The sequence below is a fragment of the Hyla sarda genome, chromosome 5 (genome assembly GCF_029499605.1).
Source record: "Hyla sarda isolate aHylSar1 chromosome 5, aHylSar1.hap1, whole genome shotgun sequence".
Classification (NCBI taxonomy): domain Eukaryota; kingdom Metazoa; phylum Chordata; class Amphibia; order Anura; family Hylidae; genus Hyla; species Hyla sarda.
In genome coordinates this window covers 53,378,959-53,400,985 of record NC_079193.1, presented here as the reverse complement: position 1 = coordinate 53,400,985, position 22,027 = coordinate 53,378,959, and the positions used below count along the sequence as shown (strand labels likewise).

Genomic DNA, 22,027 nt, shown 5'->3' with positions numbered 1-22,027 from the left:
GGACACGACCCCCATGATCTGACATCTTAACATATAACATGTTTTCAGGCAGAGTACCCCTTTAACTGTATTCAATAAAAAAAATTGGAAATGTTAAATTGTTAAATGTTAAAAAGGTATCTTACTTTTATAAATTTCTACAAGCTATACCGTTTCAGTAAAAAATAAAAATAAAATAAATAGTAACATTCCCTTAACAATTGCTTCACAATTGCTTGAACAAGCACATTATATTCCTCATGTCAAAACATACAGTTACTGGTACACTTACTTACTTACTTTTCTTTTCCTGCAGGGGCACTTCTCTCTGGGTGTTATAGTTGTCTTGTTGACTCTAGTTGATTAACTTTAGGGCCCTATGTACTTTTCTGCTTTGAACCAATTTAGTAGATATGCATTAATAAATGTACTTTATTGCTTTAGAAAGTTTATATCTGTTTCCTTATTGTGAAGAATATCCCATCTTACATGCTATTTCATGATTTGGTGTAGGGGCACAACTAACTAAAGTCCCATGGGACCAGGGGCAGACTGTTGGACACGAGAAGGAAAAGTCCTCGGCCATCACCATTTTTTGCAGATATGTAGGCCATGGGCCTAAAGCAGTCTGATGCCTACAAGTGCAAGTGACAGAGCAGGAAGCTAATGGCTCTCTGTTCTGCCACAGTTGTCAAATGAATCTGCATATTGTACAGCAAATTAAAACAGAGGTGACCAAGAAAAATTAACATGACAGGGGATGGCTGTATATACATCACTGGATAGAGTTTGTACCGCCAAAGAGTTAAGGAGCAATGCTCAGCATTGTTACTAAAGTCTTTCCTTGCTGGGCCGGCACAAAGAGCTTAGCGAGAGGGGAGGAGGATAGAGTAAACAAGCAGCATCCATAAAGATTTCTGGTTTACTATATGTCCCCAAAGAGTTAGGTAGTGATGCATAGTAAGTACAGTATATCTCCTCTCCAGCCTAAGCTGTACCCACAGCTGTATAGACACTGGCACAGCTCAACCTTACTCAATGCAGGGACTTTTTATAATGGGTAACAAGTGTCTTGGCTCTGGTGCTGTACACAGCCATGCCCTATGCACAGCAATATAAAGCACATCCATGACAATGCTATGCATTAAGCTTCAAATGATAAATTCTGAGCACCTCCTAGGCCAGCAAGATGGTGGTTTGTAAATCAGGTCCTGACTGTCATGGACTTTGCGACTTAATGAGCAACTTTAAAATATAGAGAAACAGCAATGCTTCAGCTCACCCCAGGTGCGCACGGACAGAGCGCGGACCTCGCCCAATTGAACAACAGAAGAAAGAGGAGTCCAGCGTCCAGAAACTCGGAGGATAATATTTATTCACCAGATGGTAATGACAGGAACACAGGGTACAGTGACGCGTTTCGGCTTTACAACAAAGCCTTAATCATACATGATTAAGGCTTTGTTGTAAAGCCGAAATGCGTCACTGTACCCTGTGTTCCTGTCATTACCATCAGGTGAATAAATATTATCCTCCGAGTTTCTGGTCGCTGGACTCCTCTTTCTAACTTTGAAATATGTATTTTTTTAAACGTTGCACGTAATACATCCTGGCATAAATAATACGCCAGGATGAAAAATCCCACTCCTTGCCCACTAAATTCACCAGAGGAAATTACACAGCTCTGTACAAGCAGCGCACAAGATGTTCAGAATTTGAACATAAAAATAGATTCCTACATGACCCCCCAAAATGCATACAACCGGCTTAGCAAAGTGCAATTTAAAACTTGACAACTCTCTTTCTACACTTCCAATGACAGTGAGTTAGACAGCTAAGCAGCACCCGGTAAATGTATAGGCATATTATGCTTTGGCACACTGAACTGGAGACCTTACAATCTCTACATGCACCCTTTACTTACCATTATATTTCTGTAACAGGATCCCCTTGACTGGCCAGCAACAGGTCCTTGGAACTCCATACAGTCTCAGTCACATACTACATCACTTACTGTCTCATCACTCTCTTATAGTTTAGCATCTTGTGTCACCATGTATTTTTGCAAACAAATAATACAGAGAATTACAGAATGTACAAAATAACCACAAGCAGTTTCGCCCATGACAATTTATATTTGAAAAGAAAATCCACAAGAATCCAGGATCCATTTCAACATTTCAATTATATTCTAACATAGCATAAAAAGACCAATACTCTCTGTAAGGGTCGAAACATTGTACACTTTATAAGAATAAAGGTCCCATGTTGGATGTTGGACTCTTCTAATGATTTATGCTGGATGTGTGTCCAGCTGGCTTATCAGTGCAACTATTGCTAGCACAGTTATTATTGAATGGATAACACATATATTTTTATTGTTAGGTTACATCTATAGGCTATACATGTAACAGGATAACCTTATTTATTACACATATCTACATTGTCAGGTCACATCTATAGGTTACACATGCAATATATGTTTTCTTTTGTGTGATATGAATATTAATAATTTTTTGTTCACTATAGGTCTGTGTTACTGTGATCATTTCATTGGTGGCGGGTGAGTGTTCTTTTTCTTTCACCATCACTTTTCATGCACCTCTTCAACACTGTGGTATTTCTGTTTTCTTTTATTGTTATGCTGAAGCGCTACTTAGCAACCACCGTGATGCCGGGCAGTCATATGACCTCTCACGTGACTTGCCGACGTCATGTGCTATGCGCGATGACGCGCACATCCACGGCTGAGCGCCGAGACTGAGCGCTCATGCCGGAGGATGTCCCGCACATCGCAAGACCTCATGTGTATACGCATTACAGGACTAGGTGCACGTCATCTCCCAGCGACGGAGATCTCCAACACATGACTCGATCAGGTGATGTTGTTTAATTTAGGGGGGATGACACTGACGTAGGTGACTCATGTTATTGGCTGGCTTAGGGTATATAGGGTTACATGTTGAGATACGCCCCTTGAGAAAGCATATTAGCGAAAACGCATTCGGGGTAAGGTGAGGTATCTTGTATTTGGGTGTATGGCATGACTTGTACATTTTAATGCTATTTTCTTTCCTGTGAGCTTATCATTGCCATACACATTTTTACTTATATGTACTGTTAATAGTCTTATGCAACTCTATATGTACATATTAGGAGTGTCTCATTACTATGCTGACACTGATCCCTGTCTTTAAAAGTACTCCACTCATCTATGATATACACACCTTTGTTCCATTTGTATGTGTATTCTGTTTTTATATATCACTTATCTATGTTTTTAATGGATGATTAATAAAGAATTGCGATTTTTATATACCACATTCCTGGCCACTGTTTGGAAAATATAGTTTGCAAAGCTGCAGGGGCAGGGGCTAGGTACACGCAGTTCGCCCCACTAGCAAGCGTCTATCCAGAAATAGTGATAATGTACATTACTACAAAAGATGCAATAACGCCAAAAAGTCGAAGTTTATGATTGTTCATCAGCCTGGTTGTTATTTTTTATATTGTGGGAACATATTCTTCGGTGTTGTACAGAACAGAGTTCATTACTCGTATTCATCCATGTCCCATAGAGGGCTCACAATCTAACAAAACACAGTAGACATTTCTATGAATTGAATTCCAGTAAGTACACTGCCAAAATGCATCATTTGCACCAGTTATGTCAGGATTAATATATATATATATATATATATATATATATTGTGGCAGTGTGGCAAGGAAAGGGTGTATTTCCTTGGCTCACCCTGCAGAAGCTCTCACCTGCTTCTTAAGTAATGAGGCAGGAAGGAAGGGAAGTGTATATGAGATGGAGACTCAGTCTAATCTAGGCTCTTCCTAGGAGACAGCATGTGGGCTGTAGGGAAGAGACAGAGCCTGCTGAAGAGTACACAGCCCGAGCTATGAGGGGCTCAAAGAGAGTGACATTGTGAGTAGAAGGTTGCAGGGGACATATGTTTAACCGGCTGAGGGAAGCTCAGCGGTTGTTAGTCAGGACAAACTGATCTGTTTAGTCAGTGACCAGACGGTCTAGGATTTTGTTTTGTTCCTGCTTTTTGTTTGTTTCTTTCCCTGCAACCTGTCTAATAAAACTGGCAAGGTGCCAGATTTGCATGATAAGCGTTTGTTTGCTGGTTTATTGAGAAGAAACGCATCTTGTGGCGTGTTCCAGGACGATCCCAGAGCTAATCCCCAAGACGGATCGTCACAATATATATATATTCTTTTATTTTTTTATTTTTTTATTTACAGGATCATAAATAAGTAGATTACAGATGTCTAGAATTCTCTGTTCCCAGAGATTTTTTATGGACCGCACAATTAGACTACATTGGGCACATGTACTGTACATGACTAAGAGCCTGTATTAGAGTCTTGGAATTAGTTGAATGGTGACTTTGTACCACAGGGTGTGCCAACGGCAGTCACAAGAGCGAGATCCCTGCTCCCTTTCGACTGGACACACATAGCTACCCAGCTGCAGCAGGGAGCTCGCTCTTGTGACTGCCATTGGTGCATCCACAATGTGAAATACGTTGCGGATGGGCGTGAGACCCTACCCTTATTTTGTTGTTCAATGTTTAAAAAACCTGAGAGTTTTATCAACTACTAAGATAATGTGCTTGATTCCCTACCTACTAACAGAGTGCTGTAGCCATCTACACAATGGTCTGTGTTACCATGCACCATTGGATTTCCAAGGAACCAGGTGGTCTTGTCTTATTACTTCGCAGTGGCGGGCTGCGGTCACCTGTATTTCTATATTTTTCCTACTGTACATTCCTTTAATAAAAACATGTCCCATATCCTGGTTGCACAGCAAGGTTCTTTGCTGTTTCAAGTCAGCAAAAACATCATTTGAATATAACAAAATACAATGCAATTACAGATGGAAAAGATGATGCTCTGCTGATGATAATTTTAATTAAGGGACTATTTTAACATCTGGTTGTTTTATTGCATTTTATTCATTTGTTTTAAAAATAAATCTTAATTAAATTCATTCCCATTAGTGAAAGTCTACCTGGCTAATTAAGTAGTTCATCCCATTTTGATTAAGATGATTATATGGAGTTAAGAAACATTAAATATAAAAAAATTACAGAGAGGGGCATCCAAAAGAGTTATTGCCATTTTATTACTTTTAATTTTGCTGCTTACGGTTATTAATATAAAGTTTGTACGCTGACATATTTAAGAGGGAATCCAAAAAATACATTTACAGTTATGTAAACAAAAACATTCTGGTTGCAGGTCACAGGGTTTACAAAAAGTTGCAGTTGATGATTTGACCTAACCTACATGCAGCATGGGACTGGAAATGCACAACGGTTAGATGTAGAGTCAGATGAAACTTGAGAACACTGAAGGTCGTAATTTGCTGATGCAACATTAGCTATAACGGACCACAGACCCAGAGGCACCTTCCCGGCACTTAAAGGGGTACTCCGCTCCTAGACATCTTATCCCCTATCCAAAGGATAAGGGATAAGATGTCTGATCATGGGGGTCCCCAGCGGTGGGACCCCCGCGATCAGACATCTTATCCCCTATACTTTGCCCATCTTGGCTGCGGCACCCCAGACATCCGGTGCATAAAGCAAAGTTTGCTCTGTGCATCGGATGCCTGGGGTGCCGCAGCCAAGATGGCGAGCGATGCGGGGCGAAATGTCATGCCCCCTCCCATTGATTTGCATTGAGGGGGAGTGGTTGTGACGTCACAAGCCCCCTGGCGCTGCTCCCGATGCCCTAAATGAATGCCGGGTGCAGCAGGTAGATTGCGGAGGTGCAAAGCGGAGGGATCCCCGCGATCAGACATCTTATCCCCTATCCTTTGGATAGGGGATAAGATGTCTAGGGCCGGAGTACCCCTTTAAGACTGGTGTGAGATATGATGATCTTGGTAACCCCCCTTCCCATAATGTATATATATTTTTTTCAGACATGTACAGCAACAGGGTTTGTTTTGAATCCCCAAATGTATTTACATGACAAAGACGTTACAGGAAAAACAAATATGTTTTTATGTACGTAAGTGTAAAAACAGAAAGAAGACTATAGCTATGCCATTAAAGTAGATTTAATTTTTTTTTTACCTTGTGCATAAAGTTCCATGTATTCAGAATTGTTTTGTATACACTTTGAAGGTCATTTAGAAATATGTGCAATATGTTTGGTCCCCTGTACGGCAAACTAGAGTGTGCCCAGTGCAGCTGATCTGCATTTATCAAGAATCCTGGGACTTTTGATAAATGCTGGCTAATGTTTACAGAGCTAAAGTGTGTAAGTCAGCCCGTCGCAGATGTCTTCACCTGGTCCTGACTGGAGTGGCCTCTGCGCAAACCTGTGCAACTTTTTCCAAAGTTGTGTACTAGAGATGAGTGAATCGAATTTGACAAATCCGAATTCGTTAAGAATTTCAGGAAAAATTTGCGTTGCAACGAATGCGAATATCGCCTCGATTAGATCGCACAAATCGCTTCATTTAACTCCATTTAAGGATGACCCTGAATCACATGCAGCCTATAAGCAGCCAGCCACCCCTGTGATGTCACAGCCCAGCCATCTTGCAGCCACTCACATCAGCGTTCTATTGCAGAGAGAGAGGGACAAAGAGTAGTGTACGTTGCACAGAAAAGGATTTTTACAGAAGTGATTCACCTCAAGCCCAAATCCAGCCTAGGAGCACTGATAGGGAAGGGAGAGAGATTTAGAGAGAAAGAGCAATTGTGGGTGTACTACAGCAGCGATTTACCTCAAGCCCAAATCCAGCCTAGAAGCACTGAAAAGGAAGTGAGAGAGATTGAGATAGAAAGTGCAATTTTGGGTGTAGTACACAGTATGCAGCAATGTGTGCACAACAACTGAAAAGCTAATAGTAGCCAGCCAGTTAGGGTGAGCAGAGCACTAAAAGCCACAATCACCTGCAATTAGTGCCTAATACTGGTTGAGTAGTGGAGCATATTGTCCTCTATTAAATGTAACATGTGCGTACATCGGTGTGTACCATTTTGTTCCTGTTGAAGTCTTAAGGGCCTAGTTACTGTAAAAGGCCAGCCAAAAGTACACACCTGCTGCTGTTCTAGACAAATATTATTTTAAGCATAGTGAAGCGCATTGTACTCCCCTCATAAGTGCATACCACCTACATACATCTAAATGGTGTACCATTTTGTTCCTGTTAAAGTCTCATGGCAATAGTTACTGTGAAAGGCCAGGCAAAAGTACACACCTGCTGGTGTTGTAGAAAAATACTGTTTAAAGCGTACTGGAGTGCATTGTACTCCCGTTATAAGTGCATACCACGTATGTACATCTAAGTGGTTTACCATTTTGTTCCTGTTAACCCCTTAAGGACCATGCCCATTTTCACCTTAAGAACCAGGCCAATTTTATTTTAGCATTTTAGTTTTTTCCTCTTCGCCTTCTCAAATCCATAACTCTTCTATATTTCCATCTACAGTCCCATATAAGGGCTTGTTTTTTGCGTGACCAATTGTACTTTGTAATGAAACCTCTCATTTTACCATAAAATGTACGGCGAACCCAAAGAAATATTTTTTTAGGGAGGAAATTTTAATGAAAACCACATTTTTCTCATTTTGGAGGGTTTCGTTTTCACACTGTACAATTTATGGTAAAAAGGACATGTGTTCTTTATTCTGTCCATATGATTAAAATGATACCCATGGCTAGATACTTTAATATTTTTGTACCACTTAAAAAAAAACGAAAACTTTTTTGTACAAAATCAGAAATCTAAAATCGCCCTATTTTGACCACCTATAACTTTTTCACTTTTCCGAATATAGGGCGTTATGAGGGCTCCTTTTATGCACCCTCATCTGTACTTTTTATCAATACCACATTTGCATATTTAAAACTTTTAGATCATTTTTAAATTTTGGGGGGAATAAAATGTGACAAAAAAGCATAATTTTGTAAATTTTTTACATTTACGTCATTTACAGTACGGGATCATTAACATTATATTTTGATAGTTCGGACATTTACGCACATGGCGATACCAAATATGTTTTTTTTTTTTTAACTTTTTGGGGTAAAATGGGAAAAATTTACAATTTTCATTTTTATTGGAGTGGATTTTTCTCTTTTTTTTATTTTTTATTTTTAAATTTTTCAACTTTTTTTTTACACTTTTTATGTCCCCACAGGGGACTATTTATAGCAATCATTTGATTGCTAATACTGTTCAGTGCTATGCATAGGACATAGCACTGATCAGTATTATAGGCTCCTGCTCTGGTATGCTCGATCTCAGACCAGAGAAGGAGACGCCGGGACACAGAAGGAGCCAAGTGAGGGGACCTCCGTCCGCCATTACTGATGACCTGATCGCCGTGGCAGCGCTGTGGGCGATCAGATCATCTATTTTAACATGCACATTGCCACAGATGCCACTATCTGTACTGATCACAGCATTTGAGGGGTTAATGGCGGACATCCGCTCGATCGACGATAGCAGCTCTGATGCTCTCGGTCATACACAGGACGTTAATGTACGTCCTGGTGTGCGAAGTACCGCAGAACCAGAACATACATTTACGTTCGTGGTCATTATGGGTTAAAGTCCTAAGGGCCTAGTTACTGAGAAAGGCCTGCCAAAAGTACACACCTGCTAGTGTTGTAGACAAATACTGTTTTAAGCGTACTGGAGCGCATTGTACTCCCTTCATAAATGCATACCACGTACGTACATCTAAGTGGTGTACCATTTTGTTCCTTTTAAAGTCCTAAGGGCCTTGATACTCTAAGAGGCCAGCCAAAAGTACACACCTGCTGGTGTTGTAGACAAATACTGTTTTAAGCGTAGTGGAGCGTATTGTACTCCCCTCATATATGCAATAAGTATGTCAGGCAGAAAAGTGCCAGGACATGCACAGAGGAGTGGCAAAGGCCTAAATATATCATGCAGAGGTCACAGCAGACAAGGGGCGAGTGGCAGCAGGAGTTGCAGTGAGAGGCCTGAGCTCCCTGTATCAGCTAACGGTCGTGTCTTGACCAGCATCCCATCTGCTGTCATCGATTGGTTAATACAGTCATCCACTTCACCACAAGTGACATCTGACACCCCCAGTCAATAGTCGTCGGTTCCTCAGACACAACCCTTGGAAGTCCCTGTCCTCCCATTGCCTCTGTCCTATGCTGTTCCCTCCCCCACAGAAGTATCTTATGCTGTGGGTTCAGCTCCACTATTCAATGAGGATGATCTACTAGAGGACAGTCAGCCGCTACTGCCCAGCCAAGAAGGGGAGGAGATATCTGCTGCTTTCTCCGCTAGGGGGGCAAATAGTGATGAGGAGAGGGGCATGGGAAGTGGCGTGGCGTTCAGGCTCCTGAAGCAGACACAGTTGGGGAACCAAGGGAGGACATCAGTGACGTGCAGACACAACTCGATGATGATCACACTTGGGAGCCAGGTGCAGAAGGGGCTTCATCATCATCAGGAGAAGAGGGTTGCAGGTTGCCCGTAAGGCAGCAGCTGAGCCAGCAAGGTGGTAGCATGGTTGGCAATCAGCATAGTGGCAGAAGTGGAAAGTTTGGAGCCAAACGTGCCCGTGGTAGACCATCTGCTTCGCGGAAGCCTACCTTCCTGGGAGGTAGTGGAACAGGAGTTCCTGGAGTTGGAGGCAGTAGCAGTCAATCAGTGCGGACTGTTGGTGGGAAAATCAGCTACTTGGCGATGTGGCAGTTTTTCATCAAGCATCCGGAGGAGGTTAACATGGCCACATGCAAGATGTGTCGGCAGAAGGTGAAGTGTGGCCAGGGTCCAAATGTTGGCACCACGGCCTTGCATCAACATATGCAGCATCACCATAAAGCAGCCTGGGAGAACCATGGCTCTGATGTGGTGGTCCAGCCTGATGCATCACCCAATGCCATGCCGCTCCCTGTTTCAGCCAGGTGAGGGTCCACCACCTCAGCCAATGGAAGCTGTGTGTTATATCCATCTTATGTCATTTCAGACGCTCCTGCTCCTCCTACTTCTAGTCAGTCATTCTGCCAGCAATTCATCGGCAAAGCCATGTCCATTAGTAGGCTCCCACTCATCCAATTGTACAGAAGCTCAATATGCTCCTGTCCAAGTTGCTGGTGCTGCAGTTTTTCCCTTTTCAAGTGGTGGCCTCTGCATCTTTCAGAATACTGATGGCTTGTGCTGGCAGAGGTGTAGAGTCCCAAGCCATCATTTCTTTGCGAAAAAGGCAGTACCAGCCCTTCACAATTTTGTGGAACAGAAGGTAGGCCAGTTATTGAGCCTGTCGGTGTGTACCAAAGTGAACGGCAGATAAATATATAAGGACAACACCCTGGGGTAAAGACAACTGGGTAGGTTTATATATCTATGTAGAGATGTACCCCCAGGATAAGTATGTGGGCCAACGGAAGAACCAACGGAGTCACTTATGCAAACAAGTACAGTGTCCAATGGACACAAATTTTATTGAAATAACAGCGACAATACAAGTGAGGTAAAAAACATTTTTTAAAAGAGGAATACAGCAAGTAAAGGTGATATCACCGGTTCCCCCCACTAAAATGGGTACATGCTCCTTATGTAGATAACATGTGGGTTGTATCTAGAAGCAACAAAAGACAATAGTCAGGTTGCAATATGTAAACATACACAATGTATAATATATATATTGCACCTATATATCCATAGCAGCAATGGCAACACACCTCACAATGAGGATACACAAAACGCTTTCTCAGGACACTAGGACAACAAGATCCGGCAAGGACAGGAAGGCGAAGTGGGTTTTTATAGGAATGGGAAGTGATTAACAACTGATTGGGCCAGGCACCAATTAATGGTGCACTGGCCCTTTAAATTTCAGAGAGCCGGCGCGCGCACACCCTAGAGAGCGGGCCCGCGCATGCTGGGACGTGACAGCCGGGGAACGGGACAGGTGAGAAGAACGGGATGCGACCCGCGGGCAGGCATGTCCTGCCGCGCGGATCGCATCCCCGCCGGGGGACTCAGAGCAGCGTCTCCGGTCAGCGCTCCTGACCTGAGCGCTGCAGGGCAGAAGATGCCGCGAGCGCTCCGGAGGAGGGGATCTCCCCCACTTTTTGGAGCCAAGAAACCTGCCAATGAGGTCCTTGTCTAAGATGTTGGCTTCACGCTCCCAGGATCTCTCCTCAGGACCGCAATTCTCCCAATCCACCCAATTTTTTTTTTTACCTCTGACCACCTTGGAGGCGAAGACATCAGAGGAGCCAGAAACAGGAGCCGGAACAGTAACCTTGGGAGAAAAGCGGTTAAGCACAAGAGGTTTGAGAAGAGACACATGGAAAGGGTTAGGAATGCGAAGAGAAGGAGGAAGATGAAGTTTGTAAGAGACAGAATTAATTTGATTCTTGATTTTAAAAGGACCGAGGTAGCGAGGACCCAACTTGTAGCTAGGGACACGAAAACGTATATGTATTTGGCAGAGAGCCACACTTTGTCCCCAGGGAGAAAGACAGGAGGAGTTCTTCTCTTTTTATCTGCATGTCTCTTCATTCGATACGAGGCCAGTAGGAGCCACTTTTGAGTCTCCTTCCAGATAGCAGAGAAGTCCCGGGTTAGTTCATCCACGGCAGGAACTCCAGAAGAAGTGGGAATGGGGAGGGGGGGGGGGGGGTCAGAGGGTGACGGCCGTAAACCACAAAGAATGGGGATTTGGCGGAGGATTCAGAATTTTTGAAATTGTACGAGAATTCAGCCCAGGGCAGAAGGTCGACCCAATCATCTTGGCGGGAGGAGACGAAATGTTGCAAGTAGTCACCAAGAATCTGGTTTACTCTTTCCACTTGTCCATTGGATTGGGGGTGATAGGAGGACGAGAAATTTAATTTAATCTTTTTTTTTTTTTTAAATCTGATGTTTTTATTAAATTTGAACAGTTTTCCAACACCAAAAATAACAGCTTACATGCAAACAACCCTTCACCCCTCCTCCCACCCCCCAAACAAACAGTCCGCCTCCCCCTCCCACCCAGACAGCATAGACTAACACATAATGGTAGGTCGTTCCAGGCCCCCCCAGAGCAGGAATCAAGTAATCAAGCACAAGATAGAATACAAGACAGCACAAAGAACAGCCGCACATCACCATCATGCAATCCATCCTGAACAAGACCAAGACATTAGCCACAATGAATTGATTACAGAGAGCTCTCCAAAATTTTGACACAAATTGAACGCCTCTATCCGAGACGATATGCGTGGGAAGCCCGTGAAGACGAAATATCTGCAGAAAAAATTGCTTGGCCAACTGTGGCGCAGAAGCGGAATGAAGTGAGCCATTTTGGAGAAACGATCAACGACCACCCAGATGACGATGTTGCCATGGGATACTGGAAGATCTTTAATGAAATCCATGGCAATTTGGGACCATGGATGCTCAGGGACGGGCAAAGGATGGAGGAGTCCAGCAGGCTTCTTGCTAGGAGTTTTATCCCGGGCGAAAACAGTACAAGCCCGAACAAAATCAGTGACATCAACCTCCAGTGTAGGCCACCAATTCAGATGGGAGATTAGCCGTAAGGACTTTTTAATTCCAGTATGACCAGCCAGGTGAGAAGAATGCCCTCATTTGAGGATCCTAAGGCAAAGGCGCGGTGGAACAAAAGTCCTTCAAGGGGGGGTTTGCCCCAGTGAGGCTGGAGCAGAGGAGACCAGGCACTCAGGCGGTATGATATGCTGCAAAGGGGCTTCAGACTCGGAGGCATCAGAGGAACGAGAAAGGGTGTCAGCTGAGCGAACTGGAGGTAAGACAGATTCTTGTGGTCAGTGTAAATGACAATGGGGTGTTTGGAACCCTCCAATAGATGTCTCCACTCCTCGAGTGCTAACTTGATGGCCAGAAGTTCACTATCTCCAATAGAGTAGTTCTTTTCTGCCGGAGAGAAAGTCTTTGAGAAAAAACCACAAGTAATGTTACATCCGGTAGCGTTTTTTTGCAGAAGTATGGCTCCGACTGAGGAAGCGTCTACTTCCAGGAAGAATGGTTTTAACGGATCAGGTCTGGACAGAACTGGTGCAGAGGCGAAGGCAGCTTTGAGGCGTTTGAAGGCCTCATCCGCTTGTCAGAGCCACAATAGGGGCCCCAATGGTGGAGAAGTGGGGAATAAACTGTCGATAATAGTTGGCGAATCCCAGGAAGCATTGGATAGCGCGGAGTCCAGAAGGGCGTGGCCAATCCAAAACCGCTGACAGTTTATCTGGATCCATTTGAAGCCCTTGGCCAGAGACAAGGTAACCTAGGAAAGGAAGGCTGGTGCAATCAAAGAGACATTTTTCATATTTAGAGTACAGGTGGTTTTCACAGAGTCTTTGGAGCACTTGACGGACATGACGACGGTGTTCCTCTAAGTTAGAGGAAAAAATCAAGATGTCATCCAAGTAGACCACAACACAGGTATACAATAAGTCCCGAAAGATCTCATTAACAAAGTCCTGGAAGACTGCAGGGGCGTTGCAGAGCCCAAAGGGCATAACTAGATATTCAAAATGTCCATCTCTGGTATTGAAAGCGGTTTTCCACTCATCACCTTCACGGATGCGAATAAGATTATATGCGCCCCTTAAGTCCAGTTTGGTGAAGATACTTGCTCCGCGTAGACGGTCGGAGATCAAAGGCAGGGGATAGCGGTTTCTGATGGTAATCTTATTTAAACCGCGGTAGTCAATACATGGATGTAAGGATCCATCCTTTTTAGAAACAAAGAAGAACCCCGCTCCAGCAGGGGATGAGGATTTCCAAATAAAACCTTTCTTTAGGTTCTCCTGGATATACTCCGTCATGGCTTGAGTCTCTGGGGCTGACAGAGGGTAAATCCTGCCACGGGGCAGAGTGGTACCAGGAAGGAGGTCAATGGGACAATCATAAGGTCTATGAGGAGGTAAGATCTCTGCTTGCTTTTTGCAGAATACATCTGAAAAGTCCTGGTAAGCCTTGAGAAGGCCCGGTAAAGATGAAGCCTCAGGGGTTTGACAAGTGGGAGCAGATGTGAGGCATCGCTTGTGACAAGAAGGACCCCAACTTTTGATCTCCCCGGTGGTCCAGTCAAGGGTAGGAGCATGATGTTGGAGCCACGGCAGGCCTAGAAGAACTTCAGACGTGCAGTTAGGCAGAACGGAAAATTAAATTTTTTCATGGTGAAGTCCAATGCTCATGGGCAGGGGTTCAGTGCGGTAGCGCACAGTGCAGTCCAATTTCTCTCAGTTTACAGAAGAGATAAAGAGCGACTTGACGAGACGGCTTACTGGAATACTGAACCTATTAACGAAAGAGGCCAAGAAGGCCACTGCTGAGAAGGAGGAGTTGAGAAGGAGAAATCCGCACAGGTACAGTCAGACGTGGAGAGGCTGAATTCACACCAAGAGTCGTATCACCCTTGTGAAGTGGGTGCGTGCGTTTCTCCTGACGTGGAGGGCGGATAGGACAGTCTTTTAGGAAATGTTCGGTACTAGCACAGTACAGGCACAAATTCTCATTTAGGCGGCGAGTCCTCTCTTGTAGGGTCAGGCGAGACCAATCCACTTGCATAGCCTCCTCGGCGGAAGGCACAGGAACAGATTGCAAAGGACGTTGGAAGAGAGGAGCCGGGGAGAAAAACCGCCTGGTGCGAACAAGATCCTTTTCCCGTCAAAGTTCCTGGCATCTTTCGGAGAAACGCATGTCGATGCGGGTGGCCAAATGGATGAGTTCTGACAGATTAGCAGGAATTTCTCGTGCGGCCAGGACATCCTTGATGTTACTGGATAAGCCTTTCTTGAAGGTCGCGCAGAGGGCTTCATTATTCCAGGACAGCTCTGAGGCGAGGGTGCGGAACTGGATGGTGTATTCACCCACAGAAGAACTCCCTTGGACAAGATTCAGCAAAGCAGTCTCGGCTGAGGAAGCCCGGGCTGGCTCCTCAAAAACACTACGTACTTCAGAGAAGAAGGACTGGATAGTAGCGGTGGCGGGATCGTTGCGGTCCCAAAGCGGTGTGGTCCATGACAAGGCCTTTCCAGACAGGAGACTGACCACGAAAGCCACCTTAGACCGTTCAGTAGGGAATTGGTCCGACATCATCTCCAGGTGTAGGGAACACTGGGACAGGAATCCACGGCACGGTTTAGAGTCCCCATCAAACTTGTCCGGTAGAGACAGGCGGAAGCTGGGAGCAGCCACTCGCTGCGGAGGAGATACAGGAGCTGGCGGAGGAGATTATTGCTGTAGTTGCGGCAGAAGCTGTTGCAGCATAACGGTCAGTTGAGTCAGCTGCTGTCCTTGTTGCGCAATCTCGCGCGCGCACCCTAGAGAGCGGGGCCGCACCTGGACAGCCGGGGAACAGGACAGGTGAGAAGAACGGGATGTGACCCGTGGGCAGGCACGTCCTGCTGCGCGGATCGCATCCCCGCCGGGGGACTCAGAGCAGCGTCTCCGCCGCGAGCGCTCCGGAGGAGGAGGGGGACCCTGAGCGCTCGGCGTAACAATCGCAACCTGACTATTGTCTTTGGTTGCTTCTAGATACAACCCACATGTTATCTACATAATTAAGGAGCATGTACCCATTTTAGTTGGCGGAACAGGTGATATCACCTTTACTTGCTGTATTCCTCTTTTTAAAAATGTTTTTTACCTCAGTTGTATTGTCGCTGTTATTTCAATAAAATTTGTGTCCATTGGACACTGTACTTGTTTGCATAAGTGACTCTGTTGGTTCTTCTTTGTTTTGCAAAGTGAACGGCAGCACCGACGTGTGGAGCTGTAACTACGGTCAGGGACAATTCGTGTCCTTTATGGCCCACTGCGTGAATGTGGTTCCTGCACAGCCACAACAGCAACTTGGACAGGTCACACCACTTACGCCTCCATGCTCTCAGGCAGTTGGTCCTGTGACAGTGTGCGACTCCGCCTCCTCATCCTCCACCATGTCCTCTGCCTCCACTGCACGGACAAGTCTAATAGTGTTGCTCGTGAATATTCGCAATTTGAATTTTATTCGCGAAATTCGCATATTCGCGAATATAGCACTATATATTCGTAATTACGAATATTTTTTTTTCACAGTACACATCACAGTGATCACCCCTCTCTGCTTCCAGCTTGTGTGGTGTAAAGAAGGCTCTAATACAACTGTGTGAGACTGGCCTGCGAATTTTCGCATATGCGAAAATTAGCATATGCTAATTTTTGTATATGCTAATTTTCCCATATGCTAATTTTCGCGAATATTACTAATATGCAAATTTAGCGAATATATGACGAATATTCATCCATATATTCGCGAAATATCGCAAATTCGAATATGGCCTATGCCGCTCAACACTAAAGTCTAAGTGCCCCTCCAGCATACTATATGTGCAATGCACGGCGGTGTCACGCTGTTCTTCACATGGCTTGCCTTGGCAAACGGAGTCACACAGGGGAGGAACTGCTAATAGCCATTCATCAAGAAATTGAGTCATGGCTTACTCCACTAAAACTGGAAATGGGTACAATAGTGACTGACAACAGGAAGAACATCTTGTCTGTGCTGCATCAAGGAAGCCTGTGCCATGCGCCCTGCATGGCACACATGTTCAATCATGTTGATTAAAAAAAAAATATGTGTACATATATTTTATCCTAAGAATATCATTAAAAGTAAAGTTTTTCGTAATGCATATCCTCAATACTTACTTGAGCACACTAACAATTTTACAAAAGAGACCATTTTCTTCTGCCTACCTGCCTCAGTTACTATTCTGATCCTGCACCCCGCCTGATGCCAGACATCTGATGCCAAGGTCTCCTTTTTTCAACCACCTTCGTCACCGAGTACTGGTATTGCCACCCACCGCCCCACTGTGTCACTGGGTTACTTTAAGGACTCCTGATGCTGCTGATGCCACCTCCAGACTGTCTTATTCTTCCACCATATGTTCTCCTCATGCTGATGCCAGCTCCAGGCTGTCTCATACTGCCACCACATGTTCTCCTCATTCTGCTTCCACCTCCAGGCTGTCTCATTCTGCCACCATATGTTCTCCTCGTGCTGCTGCCATCTCTAGGCTGTCTCATTTTGCCACCATATGGTCTACTCATGCTGCCACCAAATCCAGGCTGTGTCATTCAGCCGCTATATGGTCTTATCTTGCTGTGTCATCTCCAGGCTGTGTCATTCATCTACTATAAGGTCTCCTCTTGCTGCCCCCAACTATAGGCTGTGCCATTCAGCCACTGTATGGTCTCCTCTTGCTGCTGCCAACTCCAGGCTGTGTCATTCAGCCACTATATGGTCTCCTCATGATTCCGCTACCTCCAGGCTGTGCCATGTAGCCAATATATGGTCTCCTCTTGCTGCCGCCAATTCCAAGCTGTGCCATTCAGCCACTGTATGGTCTCCTCATGATTCCGCCACCTCCAGGCTGTGTCATTCAGCCACTATTAGTGTTGCTCACGAATATTCGCAATTCGAATATTATTCGCGAATATCGCATATTCGCGAATTCGCGAATTTCGCGAATATAGCGCTATATATTCGTAATTACGAATATTCGTTTTTTTATTTTTTATTTTTTTTTTTCTTCACAGTACACATCACAGTGATCACCCCTCTCTGCTTCCAGCTTGTGTGGTGTAAAGAAGGTTGTAATACTACTGTGGTGAGACTGGCGTGCAAAAATTCGCATATGCTAATTTTCGTATATGCGAATTTTCGTGTATGTTAATTTTGTATATGCTAATTTTCGCATATGCTAATTTTCGCATACGCGAATGTTTTGCATATGCGAAAATAAAACGGGAAATAACGAATATGCGAATATTCGCGAATATATGACGAATATTCGTCCATATATTCGCGAATATTCGCGAATTCGAATATGGCCTATGCCGCTCAACACTAGCCACTATATGGTCTCCTCTTGCTGCCGCCAACTCCAGACTCTGCAATTCAGCCACTATATGGTCTCCTCTTGCTGCCTCCAACTCCAGGCTGTGTCATTCAGCCACTATATGGTCGCCTCTTGCTGCCGCCAACTCCAGGCTGTGTCATTCAGCGATTATATGGTCTCCTCATAATTCCTCCACCTTCAGGCTGTGTCATTCAGCCACTATATGGTCTCCTCTTGCTGCCGCCAACTCCAGACTCTGCAATTCAGCCACTATATGCTCTCCGCTTGTTGCCGCCAACTCCAGGCTGTGTCATTCAGCCACTATATGGTCTACTCATGCTTCCACCACCTCCAGGCAGTGTCATTCAGCTACTATATGGTCTCCTCTTGCTGCCGCCAACTCCAGGCTGTGTCACTGTACCGCCATGTGGTCTTCTCATGCTGCTGGCACATTAACCCCTTAAGGACGCAGGGTTTTTCCGTTTTTGCATTTTCATATTTTCCTCATCACCTTCTAAAAATCATAGCACTTTCAATTTTGCACCTAAAATTACATATGATGGCTTATTTTTTGTGCCACCAATTCTACTTTGCAGGGACATCAGCCATTTTACCCAAAAATCCACGGCAAAACGGAGAAAAAAGTAATTGTGCGACAAAATTGAAGAAAAAATGTCATTTTGTAAATTTTGGGGGCTTCCGTTTCTACGCAGTGCATTTTTCGGTAAAAATAACACCTTAAATTTATTCTGTAGGTCCATTTGGTTAAAATGATACCCTACTTATATAGGTTGGATATTGTCGTACTTCGGAAAATAATCATAACTACATGCAGGAAAATTTATATGTTAAACATTTTCATCTTCTAACCCCTATAACTTTTTTATTTTTCCGCGTAGGGGCCGGTATGAGGGCTCATTTTTTGCACTGTGTGCTGAAGTTTTTATTGGTACCATTTTTCTATTGATCGGACTTTTTGATCGCTTTTTATTCATTTTTTTATGATATAAAAAGTGACCAAAAATACACTATTTTGGACTTTGGAATTTTTTTGCGCACGCCATTGACCGTGCGATTTAATTAACAATATATTTTTATAGTTCGGACATTTTCACATGTGGCGATACCACATATGTTTATTTTTATTTACACAGTTTTTTTTTTAATGAGAAAAGGGGGGTGATTCAAACTTTTATTAGGGAAGGGGTTAAATGACCTTTTGTTAACTTCATTTTTCACTTTTATTTTGCAGTGCTATAGCTCCCATAGGGAGCTATAGCACTGCACACACTGATCTCCTATGTTGATCCCTGCAAAGCCATAGCTTTGCACAGATCAGTCAGATAGGGGCTTGATTGCTCAAGCCTGTAGCTCAGGCTTGGAGCAATCAATCGACGATCGGACGCCGCGGAGTCAGGTAAGGAGACCTCCGCCTGCGTCCCAGCTGATCGGTACATTGCGATTTTATTGCGATGTTCCGATCAGCCTGACTGAGCTGCCGGGAAGCGTTTACTTTAGTTTTCAGACGCGGCAGTCAACTTTGACCGCCGCGTCTGAAGGGTTAACAGCACGCGGCACAACGATCGATGCCGTGCGCTGTTAGCCCAGGGTCCCGGCTATGATTAGCAGCAGGGACCGACCCGGTGTGATGCGGGGTCATGGCGTGACCCCATTTTAAACACTGGGACCGGGCGTAGGGCGTACAGGTACGCCCTACATCCTTGAGGAGTTAAATAAAACTTTTTAGGTTCATGTATTTGAAATCTTCAATTTAAATGTTAAAAAATATCTTTAATCTTTTCAATTGTGAGGTCCTATGGTCTTGTCAGGCTGTTTCCACCTCCAGGCTGGGTCATTCAGCCACTATATGGTCTCCTCATGCTGCTGCCACCTCCACGCTGTGTCATTCAGGCACTATATGGTCTCCTCATGCTGTCGCCACCTTCACGTTGTGTCATTCAGCCACTATATGGTCTTTTCATACTGATGCCACCTCCAGGCTCTGTCATTGTGCCACTCTGCAACAGTGATTCTAATAGCGACGCTATTCTGCATGTCATACTTACAGCAGGGCAAAGCGTTCTACATCCCTATTGAGGCTCTCTGTAGGCCAGAAATAGCAGTTTTTAATAGAGATTCACTCGGACCAAGCCGAGTTTTTAGCTCATCTCTATTGTATACCATAAATCAGTGTGTAAACTGTGTGCATGCAAACCAGGACCAAACCACATCCATTATATTCACTGGAAGAAAAATTTATAAGGCCAAAGTCACATCATAAATGCAGCTATTATTTGGATAGGGGATAAGATGTCTAGAGGTGGAGTACCCCTTTCAGTCAATCGTGATGAGTGGGGGGGGGGGGGGTGCACCAATGTTTTGGGTGATAGTTGCCCCTAAAACTTTCCCTGGGCACATCAGAATACAGTGCTTGGCCAATAGTAAAGTATAATACCACAGGTAACTTTTCTATTTCTTTATTGACATACAGTTACAATTTGAACATGGTAATAGCAGATGTCAAAAAGTTAACCCATGCAGTGACAGCCATTTCTGAGAGGATAAAAACCCCATAGATGAAAAATCACACCAGTTGGTTCCCGGTGGTAGAAGTAGCCCGAACTGGAGGTCTACTTAGGTCACAAACTTCTAAGAGGTCCTTGAAAACTGTAATCTCTGACTAGGAAAGAGAATTGATGCTGGTCTTTTTCCTGTAAGCTGCAAAAGAGATATCCCTCAGGCCAGGGCAAGGCGACAACTCCTGGTGTCATTTGTGGCATATCACAGGAACCAGCTTGGTCATGACTTCCGAGTAACCCATGGTAGGCCTTGACTACTAACTCCTCACATGCTACTCATGCTTGTCCTCTCTCTTATCCACTCTACCCACTCTCTCTCAGAGCATCCCCCTACTCTGTAGGGCCAGAATTGAATAAGTACTGGGTAACTTACCCTTCATGTGCCAGAATGTTCGGAATACTAATTTACCCTTCATGTGCCAGAATGTTCTAAATGCTAATTTACCAATTAGGGAGTCCTAGCAAGGAAGAAACTAACATGCCATGTGTATTGTAATGTCAGGCTGACTCAGTACCATCTACCTACAATAGTACAAAAATATAGTTTAATGGTACATTCACACGTGCGGATTTTCGCAGCTTATTTCGCTGCGGATCCACCGCTGGAGGACCTCCTATATGCTGCCTTTATATGTGCCTGCTCGGAGCGGCAATACGCCGCTACGAGCAGACACATTGTGATGTGCGAGTCGCCGCACGCATGCACAGTATATTTCCACATCGCGGCAGCTCTCGGCCTAGCTCATTGAGCAGGGGAAGCGGCCGAGATGTGTGTGAGTACACCGCGCATGCGCGGCGACTCGCACATCGCTCGGAGTGTATTGCCGCTCTGAGCAGACACATTTAAGGGCACCATACAGAGGTCCTTCAGCGGCGGATCTGCAGCTTAAAATACGCTGTAAATCCGCACGTGTGAACGTACCCTAAAGGGTATGTTCATACATATGCAGATTTGATGCACAGGATTTTCTGCTGCAGATTTCATTGTAAACTAAAAGACTGAGCACAGCTTCTAATCGGCAGTTACAAATCCTGCACATCAAATCTGTGCAGGATCCTGTATATATGAATGTATCCTTAAACATGTTCATACAAATTTATACAAAAGAGTGAAATCATAAATGACACATTCAATAAAATCAAATGATTATTCACACTAAACAAATACAAAAGCACAACCTTAACTCGATCAACCCCAAATGCAGGGTACATGGATACTGCAAATACTCTAATGCCATAGGATGCACCAATGCAGCACGAACCATGAGGAGTTTCAATCCTCCATCAATAATGTTAACATATAGCCAAGTGCTGAATTTCAAAATAATCCACTTGAGAGTTCCTTGATCTACCAGCACGCATTCCTACAATGACCTGGGCCCAGCGATAGAGAGACCTTCGAAGTGAGTGGTTGTCATATGATCCTACCACCTATCTTGCATTGATCCCGATAAATAGTTCAAGACATGAAGAAGTTAAACATGATAATTCTTAGTTCAGCTATCCAACACTTGGGAAAAGGTGAATAATGAACTACAACAGCTATAATGGCATTAATCTCTTCATCACCCTAGACCACCAGGGAT

At 44.3% G+C, this 22,027-nt stretch overlaps 1 long non-coding RNA gene across 1 annotated transcript in view; it reads left to right on the top strand.

Annotated features, from left to right (window-relative positions):
* Window positions 1-22,027, top strand: part of LOC130273165 (uncharacterized) — a 77,172-nt gene that overhangs the window by 30,052 nt on the left and 25,093 nt on the right. Inside the window, exon 3 of the long non-coding RNA XR_008843896.1 lies at window positions 2,509-2,542. This is a non-coding gene — a long non-coding RNA (uncharacterized LOC130273165). The remainder of the gene's footprint in view (window positions 1-2,508; window positions 2,543-22,027) is intronic.